General features: G+C 43.6%; 1 long non-coding RNA gene across 7 annotated transcripts; it reads left to right on the forward strand.

Moving 5' to 3' along the window:
• The first annotated feature begins 34 nt into the window (after positions 1 to 34).
• LOC148221490 (uncharacterized) lies at positions 35 to 19,141 on the forward strand. Of its 7 annotated transcripts, XR_015807954.1 has the most exons (4): positions 311 to 1,328; positions 12,676 to 12,728; positions 15,254 to 15,466; positions 18,664 to 19,141. It is a non-coding gene; the product is annotated as an uncharacterized LOC148221490 (long non-coding RNA). The 7 variants fall into 7 exon arrangements; XR_015807953.1 differs by lacking the exon at positions 12,676 to 12,728 and having other exon boundaries at positions 312 to 1,328; XR_015807957.1 differs by lacking the exons at positions 12,676 to 12,728; positions 15,254 to 15,466 and having other exon boundaries at positions 316 to 1,328; positions 18,664 to 18,748; positions 18,834 to 19,141.
• The last annotated feature ends 88 nt before the right edge of the window (positions 19,142 to 19,229 follow it).

Raw genomic sequence — 19,229 nt, forward strand, 5'->3', positions numbered from 1 at the left:
GGCGGAGCGGGTCCGTGTGCCGGGCCGCGATCGCTGTGCCGCCGCCCCGCCGCCACCTCTCCTCAGCGCCGCCCGGGCTCCGGCTGCGCCGCCGCCGCCGCTCCGCGCTGCCCGCAGCCAGCGGCCCCCGCCCGCCCCTCTCGCGAGACTTCGCCGCCCTCTCCCTCCCCCCCCCCCCAGCACCGCGGCCGGCGGGAGGGGCTGGGGGCGGCGGGGGGAGCAGGGGCGGGGCCGGGAGGGGGCGGCGGAGGGGCAGCGGTGTCGCGGGGGCGGGCGGGGCTGCGTGGGGAGGGGGCGGCGGGCTGAGGCTCTTGGGTGGTTCTCGGTGCGAGGGTCTCGCCGAGGAGGGGGGTGTCGGTGTGAGGGTGTCGGTGGGGAGAGGTCGTTGGTTTGGTGGGCTCTTGTGAGGAGGGGGCAGCTGGCTGTGAGCATGAAGCCTCGGTGTGAGGGGGTCTTGGGGTGGGCTCGTTGGTGTGAGGAGAGAGTAAGCAGCTGTGAGGGGTTGTGTGAGGAGGGGCAGTTTTAGGGGACAGGTGAGGGGTTGCTGAGGGATAGGCGAACAGGAGAGAGCTGCGGGTGCTGGGGCGAGTTTGGGAAAGAGAGTTTGTGGAAGGCCCACGTAGGGATACTGAGGGGAGGAAGATGCTGAAGCCATTTGAGCTCGGCCAGGGTTGTTGGAAGCAGCACGCCTGAGGGGGAATGAGGAAACTGTGGAAAGGTGGGGGGGAACAGAGAGATGGGGGGCTCAGCGTTGGGGTACATGGGGCCTGGACATAGGTAGGGAGAAAAGGTGTAGGGAAGAGGCCTGGCACGGTGGGAACTTTCAGAGGACAGTGGGTTTAGGGCAGGCTAGCTGTGGTGAGGACATGGAGACAAGTGCAGCTGCCTCTCTGGCCAAGAGCAGCTCAGCTACAGGCGGTGACAATCGCAAGAGGTGGTAGGTGACTGCTCTAGTGCAACTGCCCTCACCAAATGGGTGTATTTTAGCCTGCCCTTGGCCAAATTGTTTCTGGGGTGTGGCCAGAAGATGGGAAAAAAAAAAATCTCATGGACTGAGCACGTGGTCTCCTAAACTGTGCTCTTGGCTCTCAGTGGTCGGTGTTGAACTTGGTAGGTTGTTGAGCCTTTGTGTGCTTTGGTATCTCCATCTAAGAAGCAGAGATAACAGTTGGCTTCATGCAGGGATTAATTATCGCATCTTGTAGTCACGTATTTGTTTATTTGTTTTTACTATAGATTACAGCTGGAGGAATTCTAAACAGTCCACTTCTCCTTGTCATGGTGTTTGAGCGCATTGTGCTCCTGTCTGAACAGAGGAAATCACTGAGGTCAGTCTCCCTTGTGTTTATAGTTGCTTTCCCTTTCAGAAGTATGGGGGCAAGGAATCATCAAAATAACAATTTGTACTGACATCCTGATAATAAATTAATAGAAACAGTTACATAAGACACAAAGTTTGTCAAAGGTGTGTTTGTGGGGATGGCTTCCGCTTTTGACTTCAGAATTACACTGAAGGCACAGTGTTCTCTGTTATAAAGCACCATGCAAATACTCAATTTTGAGATATCCCCAGTATGAAATAATATAACTCTGTAAATCCAGTATGACTGCTACTGCTGAAATAAAACTGATGAAACAAACTTCCTTCCTATTTTCCACATAATCTAACAGATATTTTGTATCATAAGAAAGCTTTGTATCCTGCAGATGTTGAGGTGATGCTGGATACGATTTAGGTAAATTTTGCATTTACCTTTGGACAGGCAGAGCTACTGGGGACTGTTTAACCTGAGATGGGGGGGACACCTGAGGAATGTGGTTGGCCGTAACAACTGTGGACCTCATCTAGAATTTTGTGAACTTTTCCAAAAGTGGTCTGATACTTTGCTTTTTTCAAATCCCAATAGGAAAAGTGAGACAAACGTGGATCACTTCAAACATATGTTGTTGTGGGTATTGGGAGAGGCAAACTAAAGGTTTATCTGATGATCTCAACCTTGAAGTTGGCAGCTATGACAGGAAACTTGGTTTCATTCATCTGCCAAAGATATTTGTAGTGTATCATTTGACAAGTTAAAAGGCATTTTTATAATGACACAAAAATAAAACCATCCGCTTTCTGAAACTACAGTTTCTGTCTTCTGAAATAATATGGGAGACACGCTTCTGGGGAAATTAAGGGCATGTCTGAAAGGTAAACATTTGTATTTTCAGATGTTGGAAGAATGGTGTTTAATGCTAATCTGCCCAGCGTGGCCTATTTATATTAATTTGGTTTTGTACCTGTTTTGTCAAATTAGTACGTATCATTTGCTTTTGGAGATGGGAGAACAAAATGGAGCAGTAAGAGAGAGTGATCCGCCCACGGGGTCAAAAGGTGGAATTGAGAATCAGGTTCTTCTGAATCTTGATCTTGTACTTCTTCCTGCAGACAAATTGCCTGTAAAGCTCATGAATTATGAGAGCTAGCAAGGTCCATGGAGCTAACCCAGCAAATGCCAGCAGAGAGTCTGGGCCTCAGCTCTTAGTGTTAATGCATGTGAAAGATAATGAGAGGTCTAGATAAAAATCCTTAGAGTCTCTTAACAGTGGCTGCAGAAAAACGTGAATAATGCTTTACTCTTAACTATCAAGAATTTTACTTGAAATGCTAGATCTGCATTTGATATGTATTCAGTGACTGCTTCAAAAATATACATTATAGTCTGTGAACAGACTGTTTGGAAAAAGTTCACCGAAATTCCGAAGGAACAGCCAGTATGAAAATTGTGTTTGTTGTCACTAGCTGAACTAAATAGCACATTTAGTTTTCTTAGTTCATTGCAATATACCTGTTCTTGCTGCCTTCTCATAAGACTATAGTAAGCATCTAGAAAGTAGTTCAGCTTCATTTGCTAATTTCCTGATGCAAATTTAGTCCACTTAAAAAAGAACTAAACAGGTTTATATATATCTGCATCTGGGATTTGCACCAGTCTATCTGTCAGATAGCTATACCCAAAGTTAATTCTGTCTGAAGGAGGTGCCAGAACATCAATAAATAAATATTACAAATTGCCTAGCGGTTCAGCTGACAGGCAGAACTGGTTTCAACACATTGCTCCCAATGTGCTGCTGCAGAGCTGGTCCTGGAGTAGACCCATACGACATTCCAGCATGGACAGGACCTTTAAGAGTATGCACCAGCTCTCCATGATATTGTAGGAGAGGAAGTAGAGAACAATACTAAGTCCAACGGAAACTGTGGCAAGAATTTATTCAAGGCACATTGTAATTAGTCCTGGGAGTTTGTCCAGGACATTTGGGTTAACACCCCTGCTTCTTTAGAGGTGTCATAGTTTATTTTTTTAATGACTTTAAGTGATGAGAAGCTTGGCTTTCTGTCTCAGCAGAATGACACCAGTTCAAGCAGTGTAAACTTCTTAGGGCATTATGAAGGTGCTGGTTCAGAACTAACTCAGAGCAGTGATGGGGCCTAGTACAGTTATCGTTGTTTTATAAATACTTGCAGTAGATAAGAAAGATAAGAGTGTGATTAGGGTGCAGTTTCAGGTGCTGTAATTACAGCCATGCCTTCCTCAGCCTTCAGTCCAAATGCTGCATGAATCTGGCCATTTTTAAGCAAACAATCGTAACTTCTAGAAGAAATCGTAGAAACAGAGAAATTTGGTTATTAATTATATAGCAGCTATGAACAGCAGTTATCAATGCTTTTTCTTAGGAAACTTGTCATCATACAAGCAGAGTGTAATTTAACCAATTTAATTCTTTCATGCCATTGAGAATTTTAGAAAGTGTTCTTTGTATGTATGATGTACTGATTTAGAGACTTTCAGCTTGTTCTCTGCTTGCAGAGAAGATGAACATGTGTGTTTTAGTGAGTGACTGGTTGTGCAATGCACAAATGAGGAATTGTTTTGATTTTACTAGAGCATGAAACCTGCCATCATTCCTATAGTGCAGTTTGGGCCATTATTATGGGTTATGAGGTTATACAGGAAAAACATGTTCTAGAGAAAGGCTGGTCAAAATAAACGAGGTAGAGTCTTCCAGATTACAACAATCTGGTTTTGTATCAGTGATGTAAATGCTTGGGTACCTCCACTGGGATGCAGATACCGTGTCAGACAGTGTCCCTCTGACAGTTTGTGTTGTAAGGACAAAAATGAAGCAATACTGACATTATTACGTAACTGCTTTTGTATTCTATGACAACAATTATAATACTTCACTCTTCTCTTACCTTTTATGAGATGCTCCTTGCTGTGCACTTATGATTGTTCCATGAGTTGAGTGGTTTTAGCTATTAAGAAATGGGGAAATGGTGGCACAAGGAGAAGTACTTGCCAAGGTCATATGGGAAATGAGTGTCAGACATAAACAGAATCTCAGCCTTCTAACTTGTCCCACTCTGCCCTCTGGGAAACCAGACAAAAGTGGAAAAGTGGCTTGCAGTGTGACTCAACAGCTTTTCCTTCCTCAGCCACTGCCATGCTGGGCAATTACAAATAAATGCCAGTAGGTTATTTCCACCTGAGTCAAACAGGTTTCCAAGGGACTCTAGGTAGCATGTCTTCTGCTAGCGAGGTCTCTTCCATGGGTCTTTGCAATAAATTTGCTTTGAAATCTTTTCATAATTTCAGAACTGACTGGTTTTTTAGGCCATGAAAACTGAGTACAAGGAGGGTCTGCTCAGGTATCTCAGGTCTTTTCCCAACAGAAGGGCTGAAGGGGGTTTTACCCTGGCATTGGTTCAGAATATCTGCAATGAGTACAAGGATCAGTATTATGGAGTCCTTGATCTTGAAGAGTGAATGATGGAAAGAAGCAGCACAGGAAAGGCCTTGGCTCTGGTCCTTGGATGGATGGGTAAGAAGAGGCCTTTGGCAGAGAAGGGAGAAAGGTGACTAATAATGTGAAACTGGGAGGAAACTCATTTCAGTTATGCAATCTGCTGGCTTGCCTTCTCTGAGGGAAGACACCTTTTGTTAGTTGTTCCACTGGCACTTGCTGCTCATGCTGTCTTCTGAATAGAAATCTAAACCAATTATTTCTCTGCTTGACTTAGGAAGCTTAATTTAGCTTCGCAGCAATGAAAATACAACAGCATTTAATTTCTTTGTTCTCTGTCTGCGGGATTTCTTTTAGATTTACTTTGTCTCTTCCCTTTATTATTGGTTCTTTTTCCTGGCTGTCCAGTAGTTTAGCCAAGATGAAGAAACTTTTTTTCTGCTGTCATGCACTTATTCCCCATATCTCACTTGTTCCATAGTTTTCTGTGTCCTTTTTGCCACATTTCCAAAGCTTCCATGGAGAATTTTGCTGTGGCAGTCCAAGAAGTTGCTGTTGTCTGATCTAATCCTTCTCTGCAGGTTTTCCCTCGTAGCTGAGTCAGCAGACTGGAGTTTGTTCTGTGCCTGACCCTGCTGGGTTAGTGCTGGCTATCTTAGCTCAGACCCAATCCTGACAGTGCTGTAACTACCCCAGCCTTTGTCCTAGACTGGCTGGTGTAGGGATGTGTATTTACACCAGCTGACCGTGGTACAGGGAGGTAACCTCTGGAAGAGCAGTTTGCTGGAGATGATGACTGGAACTGTTGAAGCAAGAGTTGGTGGAACTCTTCTGAGAGCTCCTAGATTCCATATTAGCATGGTGGCTTTTCCAGTGATCTGCAATGAACAGCTCTGCTGTTGACCCTATCTGGATTTTGATCTCCTGTTTTATAGATTTGATAGGTAAAACAACATTTTACATTGTTGTGAACTTGCTTCCAGGCACTGATTCTTATAATCTGTAAAACAGTTGTGAAACTGTGGCCTTGCTCTTCAGCAATTCTGCAGTCACCTATCTAGGAGACACTGTATTTCACCCTTGAATAAGATTCTAGACCAGAAAAAGAGTTAGACTGCGTACAGATTAACAAATGTGTTGCTAGTATCTCTGGCTACTGCAGCATGACTCACCCATCAGTGCTTGTCAGAGTCTGGCGTGACCTCATTGAAAGCTTCAACATCTCCTGTGTGAAGGCAGGTTGTAATTCAGTGTGGGAATCCTAAATAGGTGGGGAATGAAGTTCTGAGATTGTGATAATGCATACATCATAAACATCTCCCTGGAAATCAATTATGCCCTCACCAGGAATATTCTTACAGATTTCTGAGGATCTCTTGGTGCTAAACCTGCCTTTCCCTGCTTTTATTAAAAAAAAAAAACACCTGTACTATTCAAGACAGCAACAGAAATCAATGCTGGTGGGAAAATTTAAGAGTGAATGGGACATGTCAGGGAGGAGATGCCCTGTTATTTGCAAGGACAAGAAAGAGCTGATGGTTCCTTTTTATTTATCACAGCTTTTCGAGACTTTTGTTCTTTATTTTTTTTCCTGTCTCAGTAATGGGGCTTCTGGTATGCAAGTATCTGCTGCTACTTGAACTGAGAGTGAAATCCCTGGCTGTTGGTCTGGTTGCTGTCCTTAGGATGTGTGAACGTCTGCTCCTGTTTTGCTGTAGGTAATTTCTGTACGTGACAAAGCTGTCTGTGTCAGCCTGGAAGCTTTGTCCATGAGCAGCAAGAGTTGCTGTCTCTTGGTTTCTCAAAGCTGCAGCTCCTCACTGGTTCCACAGACCTATTTTGTCACAGAGTGTCAGGAACATTGCAGAAGTCACTGCACCCTCTGCTATGCCTGAGATCAGCTCTGGCATCTGTCTGAATATAGGTATGTCCCTCCTGCAGATCTGTTTTTCCTATGCAGACTCTTACCTGGTGAGTTTATTCTCTTACCCTTTGCCTTAGGTAGATGGTAGTATGACTTCTGCATTTCTTAGTACTTTTCTTATCTTGAGTCTGGGAACATGGACATTATTATTTTGGGGTGGAGCAAGAGGGCAAAATCCTGTTCTGAGTAGATGTATTTTACATTCTGGCCCTTCTTTAAGGGAGCTGTAACAGGTCACAGAATCAAGGTATGCATATAATTTATAAGGAAAAAATAAGCAACCTTAGGCCTTTTTCTCCATGATTCCTTACCACAGAGGTCAGACAGGTACTATATCTCCTTAGCTGTTCTGTGAATCCATGGGGAAATAAGTTGATGAGTCTGCCCAGTTTCTAGTACTGAGTACTGTGCATGTGCACACAAAATACATCTAGTTCTAAAAAATAATGTCTCTGATGCTCTTTGTGCAGAGACCAAGGCCTGGATGATGTTTTAAGATGAGGCATACCTTTGCTGGATGATCTGATGGATGCACATTGCGATATATTGGGGCAAAAAAGATGGAAACCCCTTAGAAGTGTTGTCCATGCTGCATTCAGCTTTTGGGATGATGGTTTAAGTGATTGGTCCAGTATTTGAAATACTATTGCTTCATTTACATCTTGATTTTTAGTATCTTGGCAGACCTTTCTTTCACATAGTAAAGCGTACCTGGGATTCTTGTAGAATACTGCTCTTAGATCAAGCTCAAACCTCGTTGCTGCTCCCTGCCTTCAGCTAGAAATGGACAGACACCATTTGTGACTGAATATCCTGAGTCACCGATTCCCAGCTGGCATGTGCACTGCAGTTCCATCTCTTCCTTTCCGACTGCACTCCCTAGAGGAGATTGGGAGCAACTGCAGTCGTCAGCTCCGGCGTGGTGTGTGCGCTTGCCGGGATCCACACAATTGGTGGACAACCCCTGTCTACGTCTATGGGGTGAGCCGCTTGTGATTTGTTACTGTATGCCTGGTGTTTCCACACCGGAAAATAGAACAGATGTAGGAATATTTAAAAAAAAAAAAATCAGTTTCTTGATATTTACTCTGAAAATACTTGCATTGTGGACATGGTGATAGGATATCTCCATTAAATAATCAGTTGAGACAATTGATGATGCCAGGAATGCTCTCACAAAAAGATTGTGTGATAATGGATGAAAACTAAGAATCTAGAGAAATGATGAAAGGTGAAGTAGCTATTCCCTACACTGGCAAAATTCCACTACCAGGAGCATGGGTCCACCATGCAGGAGCTGACAGATTATCTGTTCTGTCAGACACTCTTGTGCTGTGTTTGTTATCTTGCTTGTGCAGTGTCCCAAAGAAAGGCTGCTTAAGCTCAGTAGGGAAATAATGCAACATGTTGCTGTTATTTCATTTGACCAAAACATTTTCACTGTGTAATACTTGCTGCTAGTCTTGTGCATAGCTCTGGGGGAAGCTGAAACACAAAACACTTCAATGAGCTTTTTGATCCAACAGGTCTTGACATATTGCTGCTGGACACAGAGATGTGTCTGATCTGAACTGCAACAGTTCCATTCTGTCCTGCTAAAATAACACCATATTAAACAATACTATTCTGTCCATGCCATTTCCACCTATTGACTAAAATGTTAAATTCTTATTAATCTAGTTTTAATTTACATGTCATAAGATATTAGCTAATGGTTAGATGATTTTCCTGGCATGAAGATTGCAAAGTGTATAACACAGATCAGTGCTTGTCTGGGACCAAATGAGTTAAACCAGCTCCTTCTGCTGAAATGCCCAGTGAAATACAGTCATGCTCGGCATATCAAATCTGTTTGCAACAGGTCACCAGTGTTTGCCTGGGACAGTTCATCCTGTTAGCAGGCACTGATCTGGCTGTGGAGGAGATATGTGGCTTGTGCTGACTCATGAAAGCTGGTGCAAGTTGCATCACTGAAGTAAGGAGTGGCTCACCTGAGAAGCAGGATGTAAGTTTAGTGTAAGAACTCTTAACAAACCACTTTTAGAACAAAGCTGGGGGAAAAAATATGTGAGAGAGACTTTGAAATCTGACTTGATAAAATTCTGATTCTTCTTGCTGCATCAGGGGCTTGTTCCAAATGGGGAAGGTGCAAAATTGTTAACACCACTGAGGTGTCTTGGGAAAACATGCACTGTAGCTGCAGACAGCAGTAATCCTAAGGGAAGTTTTCTGGGAAGGGTTGGATTACAGCTGTTCAAAAACTTTCATATAGTTACTCTCTTGTTCCTTCTTCATAGATGTGACTCATCTGTCCCTGTCCTAAACACACCAGTTTCAGTTTGGGTTTTTTTCTCTTGTCTCATTTACCTCATATCTCATCATTCAAGATTCCTCTCTGGGCTTAATTCTGTTAAATCCAGTTCCTTTGACTTTTACTTTGCCTGTGCTTTGCACCTGCTACAGAGCCCCAGCAAACTTGGCAGCCAACCCTCGGGCACTCCAGAGAAAACAACTGTCTAGACCAGGCACCTTCTGCCCAATGGCCTGGATGTACCCCAGAGCTCTCAGGCATTACTCTGTATTCAGAACAATATGTTGGTATGCAAATGATTCCTTTCTGTTCTTCCTCTTACCTCCACAGAGTTACATGCATCCGACTTCTCAGCAGGCACTAGTCTAATGTTTATTGATCTTTCACAGAGGTCTTATTCAAAGGAGGATTGATAAAATCTTGTCCAGTGTTTTTGTGAACTCATAATTGCACCTGCCTCCTCCTAGGGAATGAGGTAAATGGGAATGAGGGAGCCCACAGAATAAATAGTACCTTTTGCAGAACTGCAGCTAGTGCAAGCTGTAGGCCATCACTGCAAAGGCCTTACAGAGCCTCTGGTATCCAGCAGAATTCAGGAAGGTGTGTTACCCTTTTCTTAAAGGAAGGGAAATCAAATCTTGGTCTGAAGAGTCCTATGGCATGGGAAGGGCACAGAAGCTTTAATGCAAAGTTGCAAGCTGTGCCTGTTCCCAGTTAAAGCCCCTGTTGCCCTAGGCAATCGTTGAGCCTGTCAGTGTCCTGCAGCTTTCATACAGAGATGTGACCAAAATAGCTCCACAACTTTACAATGTGGCTAAAAATAGCTTGCAGGTCAGCTTTTTTCTCAAAGGTGCTGGTGACACGAGGGGGAGAGCACTCTTGCTCCTGCTCAGTGCAGGTAGAACTGGGTAAACAAAGCAGGGACAGCAGCAGTTTAGCTGAACGGCCTCGAGGAAAGAGAGGTGATAAAGGATGGGAAAGGACTAGGGAGAAATGGGTTAAAGTGTCAAAGGCGTGGGTGGACCTGCTGCTGCTGGCCAAGTGAGTGTGCTTACACCCAGACAACTTCTCCTTGGGGTTTTATTTCCATGATGTTTGAGTGTTACCAGTCTGTTCCTGTCTCCTTGTGGCCCATGTCAGGATGTGTCACTGGATGGGCTGGCCAGCCAATACAGCGTTTCTTGCTCCTCATTTCCAGACAGTGAACACAGCCCATGACATCACCTCTGGACAGCGGCAGATCAGAGGCTAGGCCGTGGCAATGTCAAGAGTGTTTTGCTGTGGCCATTCAACCAGAGAACTGATCTTTTACAGTGCAGTTTACATGTGGAGAAATCTGGATGGCCCTTAGTTCTAGGGGGATTTCAGTATTTGTTCTTGGGCCAAAAATAGGCTGGTTTTATGGAGTTGAACTGTCTGTTTTTGTAGAGCATTACATTTTACCAAAGAAGCAAAGCTGCACACTATAATCCTCAGAGTTTTAGTCTCTGTTGTGTATACTAAGTCTGGCCATGGAGATGAGTCTCAGCCAAGTCTGGAAGTTAAGTGCCTGATTTGGAACGTTATGGGAATCTAATGTAGGTTATGTGAGGTTTGCCATGCCTGCAGCTCCTGTGCTGCTGAGGTAAGTGTACTGCAGCAGGCTGTGCTAGCGAGAATTCCTTTTGTGCTGCAGGTTTCATGCCTGGTGCTTTCATAGCGCCGTAAGAGGGGAAAGATACAACAAAAATGTGAAAAATCGAGGCCAGGTCATTACATGAGGACAGAGTCCTGTAGCCAGTCAGATGTGACAGAATACACTTGCTGATGCTGCTACCAGGAAGCTTGAGAGAAATGTGACTGAGTGATAGCACTGCGCATGTGCCTTTGCAGGAAGGAGGCTGTGTGTGCTCTTGCAATGCTTTTCTCTGCCCAGCAACATCATTGCTTCTTTTCCTGGTGTTCTGCTTAAGCAGCTGTTCTCCATTTATGATCCAATCTATTCTTCATACAAGGCCATCTTCACACTGAGCCACCTTCACTGTCACTATCAGGAGGACAGATAAGACCTCAGTTCTGCTTTGAGTAAGCACTATAAATAGGGCAAAAGCACTATAGTTACTGTTCTCTTAAACTAGTGTGAGTCTTGTAGGACTGCTGCTGTCCCCACCTATTTAAAATGGCTCCTGTTGCCTCACAAGAGGGAGACTTCAGCGAAATACATCTCCATATTGACAAGTATAGAGAGCATTATGCGCATGATCAGCTTGCTAAGAATTTCATTTGATGTGCAGCTGGAAGTCAGCTGCCAATAGAAAAGGGAGCTCTGCATCCCTACTTGTGTGCTTCTAGTGCATTTAGACGCTATAGGCCACGTTAATTGCAGACTGCAGTTAGAACAGGTTATAGGTAAAATCAACTCAATACCATCACCATGGCCATTTAGTACAGTCATTTCTGAGCACTGCAATTTCTCACCACAGCCTGCTCCTTCCCTTCAGTGAGAGCTGTTCCTTGGTCTGCCCTGCCCAGCTTGTAAATGTAGCTCATCAGTCTCTGCTCCTTTGCAAATGAGCTGCGTAAGGTAATGGGAGGAGGAGGAGGAGGGAGCAGCACTGCAACCTGCCCATCCCCAGCCTGTCATAAAGGCTCCGTGCTCCTTAGGCTTTCTGAAGTTATTTGTCACATGAATCGTGTGGGTATAAAACTTTGTTGTTTCATTAAATGTTCTGCCTTTTGCAACAGGTCATTTCCCAGTGGGGAAAACAGGCTGTTGATGTGCTAGGCACTCAGCTTGTCGTTTGGATAAGATCCAGAGCCGATTAGTTTGGGCGCAGCAGTGTGTTAATACAGGCAGAATGCACTCGGACTGGCTCCTCTGGAGATAGCCCCACTCTCCCCACCTCTGTCCCTGGCCCCCGGATCAGCGGGAGCACCGGTCCGTGTCCCTCTCCCCGCCTGCGCTGACACGCCCACAGGGAAACAGAATTTGTACCCCATGCTGCTTGCCCGTGTCCAGAGCGGTACCAGCCCTCCCAAAGCAAACAGTGATTTGCCTGTCTGCACTGAGTCAGCTGTGCTGAAGGCAGGAATCAGTAATAAATCCGGTTCAGTAAAGTCCATAGGTAAGGAACAGGTTTCTGTAGCAGATACTGAGGCATTTTAAAGGAACTTGACTCTGTCCCAGGAAGTGCACTGAAGTCAGCAATGCTGCATTGGGCAAGAAAGTCTACCCAGGAGCCATTAATCTCTCAACATCTGTAGCCCTGCGGTTGTAAGCACTGGGGGTTGTCTTCCCCTGCCTGCAATTACTAGCTAACAACTGGGAATTCAAAGGAATCTGGGCTATCTTTAGGAAGCAAGTACCTATTCTGCCTCCTCTCAGGAAGCAAGGTCCTTCATTACAGCCTGTCATGGCAAGGGGCTTGCAGATAAGAAGGAAGGGCAGGAAACCTGCTGGGCTTTGCTTCTTTAGCAACTCTAAATATTTTCCATAGTCTTAGCACTGTGAGTCAGCATTTCTAGAGTCTTGACTTGTTTACAGCAGCAATCAGTGAGATGGTATAAGGTAGGTGGGGTGTGGAGGTATATTTGTGTCTAAAATGAGAAACCCTTTGCCCAGGCACAAGTGGAGAAGTTACCAACTGTATTTTCCATTTGTGACTAACAGGAAGCAAAGGACTGGATACCCTATACAGTAACTGCACTGGAGTCATTTCCAGGGTAAGGAGTTTCCTAATATGAGTAAAGGACTTGAACTTCACAAAGCTGTAAATATTGTATTGTCATAGTTCCCTTGATATATATATATATATATATAAAGACTGCAAATATTTAGGATTATCAGTATAGTGGGATAAAGGGAACACTTCCCATCTGAAGTGGTATGGATTCATTTTGCATTGGCCTGGCCAGACAGGCTGTGAGGCAGGAAGACCCTCAAAAGTGTACAGGTAACAAATCAATCACTGAAGTTTGCATTCAGAGACAATACTTACACTGGAATAAGGAACATCAGCCATGAGATATCTTCTGTCACTGCATGCAAGCTTTTTCCCTATGCCTGACTGGTCAGCCTGGCTGGATCTCGTGGTAAAGGGAGGTGACATCAAAACCAAGATATTTTAGATCTGCAACCTCAGTTCTGAAAAGGTGTTTATTTTGAAAATTCTAGTTTCCATAGCGATGTAGTGCTGTTCTCTCTCATCTTTCTCCCATTAACCCAGTCTTAGCAGCCATTAGATAAATTATCAGTGAGGCAAACCTTAGTATTTTTTAATCTTAAGTGATTTTATATATGTTGGTTCCTTAGTGAATCAGAGGCATTTAGTCAAGGATTGACTCATATCCTTTGCTGGAGCTGACATGAGGTCTATTGCAGTGAAAAGGTGATAATGAAGAGTGAATATTATTAATTGGACTTGATGAATGAATTAGTAGGCTACTTTAGAGTGGGGGGTCTTATGTCTAGAATTCTGGTTCAGTTATATATCTTTAGATTTTTACTTGTGTTCCACTATAGCTTCATTAGGACATCATATTTTTGTTTCATACATGTAGTAAATAAACCCTTTTGTAAGGGTTGCTGTGTACTGCTGTTCCACTGCTTTTCTCCACCCCAGAGGTGACTTTTGGACACAGTTCCCATTGTTAACAGAGCCAGTGCTCGTGGCTCATTCCGTCATTCTTCTTTTCAATATCTACAAAAAACACAGCTAAGAAAATAAGGCAAGGTCTTTTTTATTGGTGTGTTTTGTTTGTTTGGTGGTTGTTGTTATTTTGTTTCCTGGTACATCTGGCCTTTCCTGGTCAAGGAACTACTAGTTTTGCCAGAATAGTTATTCAGGTTGGAATGTAAAAATCCCAGACTTAACCCTGCAGCAATAATGGCATGCAAAAAACAAAGATGTGGAGATGATTTATTCTGATGGTGTAGCTTGCCTTTTAAGGAGATGATTTAGTGAGTTCTTTTGCCTATATGAATTGTATCTCCACCTGGGGAGCTATGCTAGAATAGCTGCTCCACAAACCCTTTGCTGTGAACAACAGCCTTTGTCCTGGAATTCAGTCCTCATGAGTAGGTAAGCAGTGAAGTACAGAAACTGTGTGGGAGAACGAGAGTGGCACTGTGGACCAGATTCCAAGATAAGGAAGTAGGGCTAAATACAGGCAAGGATTAGCCTTTGACTCCTGCAGCGTCCTCACTTAGTAACAAAAATACCTGAATGGTATAAAATAGAGCACAGATCCAGTAAGCTGAGGATGCAGGAACTCCTCTGTGGAGTCTGGATGTTAACAGGCATCTGCTGCACAGTGCCCATTGCTTGCCCTGCCAGTCAGTCTGTTTTTCTCCCCAGCTAGAGCCATCAGCTGTCTCGTTTGTGTTCAGTCCATGAGTTCTTCAGAGGAAATGGGTTTTTAAAAGTTAAGTTTTACACCCTGCTTCTATTGGAGCTCCCCAGGCCCTGGATATCTGGCAGAAATAGCCCCTTAAATCCCAAGAGGTAGAAGCTCACTTGCGCTCCAAAGAATAGTAATCCTAACAAAATCTCTATTTTAGATGTCAAATATTTACTTTTAGCTGAATTGTGCCCATTCATTGAGAACACTAATAATACTTTGCTCTTCACAATGTAGCTTATCAGTGAATCCTGATATATATTTTATGCAAAAAATTAGAAGGTAGTTGCTTATCTTTTCATTTACCTTTTTTTCCCTTCATGTTTCTGCATTCCTATGTTTTGAGATAAGGTGAACAAAAGTTCTCCAATTACTATCTCTAAGCTATGCATTCTGCAATACCTTCACTGTGTTCTTTCTGATTCACTCCCTCCCAGGTGAATGGTCCCAGTCTTTTTAAATTTCCTTCAGTCAAGGGCTCTTCCCAGTCCCTAATCTTGTAGTCAACCATCATTGCCCTGTGTCACATAATGAAGCAGCAGTTCACAGTAATAACTCAAACAATAACCTCTCCAGATCTGGTGTTCTGTCAGTGCTGGGCATTGTTAGGTTGGAGACCCTGAGTGCAAACACAAGCAGTGGAATCCCTATGTGCCAAATGCAGAATATACCCAACACACATTTAAAAGCTAATAATTAAAAAAAAAATCCCATTTCAAAATAACTGCTTGGTATCCAAATGGAATGAGAATGAAATGTGACTAGCAGCCTTGTGACTCTTGTGTTGTATAACAAGATAAAAAGTGCCTGGGATTTGTGGATTGAGCTTTTTTTCATTTGTCTTCCAGAGGTCAAAGTCTACTGCAAGCAGTGACCGATAGAATTCCCTGTGTAAGTCAGGCTAGACTGCCTGTGCCTCAGGTTCTAACAGCAGGGAGTTTGTGCAAGAACACCTTGGTAGGTGTTTGTGTGGATTTCTCTGTGGTCCTTGTGATGATCCCAGGAAGCAGGAGGAGATCCAGAGTTGTCTGAAATCCAGGATTCTTTGAAATCCCAGAGAGGTAATGATGAGAGATGTGGCTGAGGCCAACCTGCTAGCCTGCCTCCCGTGCTGCTTCTTGCATGAGTCCAAGAAGCTGCCTCCAGTTTATGCAATTGCACTCTAGTAAACAATTTTGCATGCAGATATGAGCAGCAGATGTTACTCATGCCTGTGTGAACACTTCAGTGTTTTTACAACAGGGATGATCCTCAGATGGAGTCCTGTAAACAAGGATTATACCCACCAGAAGTCACACTGGTTACAGCCATTCTCTTACAGCTTGCTCAAAACACTTTGAAGGATGGTCACGCCATCCTTCTTTGGCCACTCAAGGGGATTGGCTCACAAATATGAGCAAAATAAAATTAGATGGCTTAAGTGCCTGCAACCCCAGCTGTGTCCCCACTGCCCAATTCCCAGAAGGTCATCCCTGCAGCCAGGCTGGCTGTGGAAGGCAACTCCTGAGCTGCTGTAGTGACAGCCCATTCTTCAGGGTGTTAATATTTGTCTGGCTCCTCTGTGAAACAGTTTAGGAAGCTTAACCAGAATAAAAATGTGTACTTTTCCATCTGAAGAATTATTTTTTTAGTTTCATTTCTCAGATGGGCTCTGAGAAGCAGCAACATTGCTGTGAGGGCAGGGCAGAGAGAGATGACCTTCCCTTTTGGGAGCAGCCATTACGTCAGTTTTGCTGCCTCACAAAACTATGCCCTATGGTTATTTTTGGTGCTGGACTGCCTTAATTTTCTGGAGAGTGAATGAAGGATTAACATAGTGTGCTTATGACATTTGGAAACTCAGCTTTAAAAAAAAATCATAATTCAGCATGTGCTGAAGCTTAAATTGCTAGGGATGGGAAAGATGCGTGTCCATGGTATTAATTTCTACAATTCAGTTATAGGTTAAATCCTTTTTTAATTTTTTTTGAGTTTTGCTGCTGTTTAAGACCTATAACCCAATGCCTACTATCCAGCTGCCTCTAGAGAGAGAAGTCTTTCAAGAGACCAGCTTTGTACCTATAAATAATGTACACAGCAGAGTACAAAAATGGAGTCAAGGAGAAGCTCCTCCTTACCTGAACGTAACTGCAGCAGCTCTGTGAGAATAGCTGTGGTCAGGCAGTGAGCAGCACTCGTACCCTGTCATCCATCTTGACTAAACTGCTTCTGAGAACTAATTCTGAGATTCCAACGCTTGAATACCAACTGGTAAATCACAGCTGCCTTGTACTGAAACACATTAGATGCCAGCAGCCAAACGTGGCAAGGTTTTCAACAGTGTGGTTCTAATCCTGCTTGGAACTAAAGGTCTGCTGGAGTGCTTTGTTAAGTTGGATGTGTTGGAATATGGAGAATTTTGCAAGTCTGAACCCCTGCTATAAATGAAAACACTGTGGCAAAAAAATGTAAATAAATGCCACACATACTTTAAGAGGCCTTCCCACTATCTATAAATATGGTAATTTTGGTGTTTCCCAATTTTGAGTTTTAAACAGGAGACAGACACATGAAATATTACAAAGCAAGCATTTTATTTTTTTCATGGATTAATTTTATAATTTCACTTTTTACTTACCTGAAACAGTTAATGGAAACCAAATGTAGTGTCTTAAAGAGGATTGCCTTTGAAAGGAAATAATTTGTTCTTGAAAACATAACTTCAATAGCTTCTCAGTTTAACTGCATTTTAATATGAACACAAAACTCATCCCGAGTCAGACTCTCCAGGAAAACTTTCTCATGATTCCTGTAGCAGTTGATTCATTTCTTGCTGCCTTAATTTTGCAGCTTTAAATGGCAGGTTCTCTGAAAAGCCATCCACTTCAAAGCTTCATAAAACGGAGCTTTGAATAAATTACTGAGTTAGAAATTATACTGGCTGTGCCCAGCTTTGTGCCTGGATGTGGGAATACTTGGCACTGGGTGTGGAATTCCAAGGAAAATTGCCTCTTTGCTGGCTTGCCAAAGAGCAGTAAGAAGGAAAACTGCTGCAGATGAGCAGACAAGGAAATCTCCAGTTTCCCTTTCCAGAGAACACATCCCAAAGAACTGTTAAATATTAATACACATTATAACTGGTGCAACACTGGGCAAGCACTGGGATTAACAGAAACTACTGCTCCTGGAGGGGATGTGTCCCAGCGTGGCCACGGGGCAGCTCTGCCTGCTGGAACTGCTCTTGCCTTTCAAATGCACCCCTGTGGATGCAATGTGCAATCAGTGGGAAGTGGGGAAGGCCTAGGTGTGTGGACACACCATGCTGGGCTGTAGGATGCCTATGCTTTATGAGTCCTAGGCTGTATTATTTTGGATTTTTTTCCTCTCTTTTACAAGCTTTAGATAATATAATACTGGTAACATGACACTTCTAAGCATTGACATAGTTGCTTTGTCTTTCACAAAGAGATGCCCCACCTTCCTCTGTATTCAGATTTCTGGTATGTGTGTATGGAGACGATTTGTCTATAATTGTTTGCTTTCTTCAGAGTCTTTTGAAGTTTAAATCTTCAAGCCAGCTCTCTATATTAAAAATAAATTCTTCCAAGCCACCAATAAAATGTCAGCCGTGATTAAAGCCCGATTCCTCATTTTAAGACTTGTCTCCTAAGCACTGTGAGGTCACTCAATGAGTCAGCGTTTGAAAGGACCAGGACCGTTATTGTTTGGGTAAAGCCCAAAGTTCATCATTGCTTGCTTAAATGGTTTCATCACGTTTAAAATTGCTTTGCATTGTGCTGAAAGAAATGTAAACTACAGGAATGATTTTGGCAGAGAACTTGTGATATTTCAGGCACCTCAAATCTTGAAAAAACCCTCTGTATTAATGTCGAAGTTGGTATTTCTGGTAAGGAAAAGCTTTATCTCCTTTGTAGTAAAGAGGAGGATGAAGTGGGAAGCCGTGTTTGAGGCATAAACTTCCAACTATGTTCTCTTAAAATAAAGCTTGAGAACTGTAAAATCTTCAGACAAGGGCGCATGTACAGTGCCAAAGTCTGATAGGGCTTTTCTAGACACTTTCTAGACACTTTATTAATTTTATTAAAATAGTGAAAAAATAGAGCATTAAGGTGCAAGGGAAAGCCTTGAGAAGTGAGTCCATGCTATTTTGAAGACTATCTATGGAGTCTATTTATAATTTTTGTGGGCATTAATTGTAACAGTCTTTAATTACATGAAAACATTTTATTTTGTCACTTTTCCTCCCTGTTTGTTGCAGTGCACACTGTTGGGACTATTTGGAGACAATCACAACAGAGCAGCAAGTAAATTGGAGCAGGACTCTGCCTCTATCTCCAGCCTGTGTCAGTCGTGGGTCTCCCCATTCTCTCTGCCCTTTTCCTACATTCCTAATTAACTCCTGCCTCAGTTCCTCACTGATCCATACAGCCCAAAACCCTTTGTCTTAGTGCTGTCTGGAGAATTGGGCCTAGGTGTTGAAGAGGAATCCAGGAACGTCTTGCCCTCCTGCAGTGGAGGCCGGTCAGAGCACAGGCGGGAGTTCAGGTCATGTCGCTGCCACCTCCCCGCCCAACCCCGGAACATGCTCAAGTGGGGATAATCAGAGATTGAAATGGTATAAAATCTGTTGCGAATTCTGTCAAGTTTCAAGAGTTCTCCTCCTTACACTCTCGGGCTTCCCCATCAACCTTTGATTTTTTTGTTAAGCATCAGTTAAATCCAGTGTTTCTCTCGGACGTGGACAGGTGCATTTGTTGAGCCCAACTTTCCTGGGCCGGGTGGGTGCAGAGCCCGCCCGATGGCGGGTCCGTGCGGGTCTGCCCG

The sequence above is a fragment of the Sturnus vulgaris genome, chromosome 21, assembly GCF_052056855.1.
Source record: "Sturnus vulgaris isolate bStuVul1 chromosome 21, bStuVul1.hap1, whole genome shotgun sequence".
NCBI lineage: Eukaryota > Metazoa > Chordata > Aves > Passeriformes > Sturnidae > Sturnus > Sturnus vulgaris.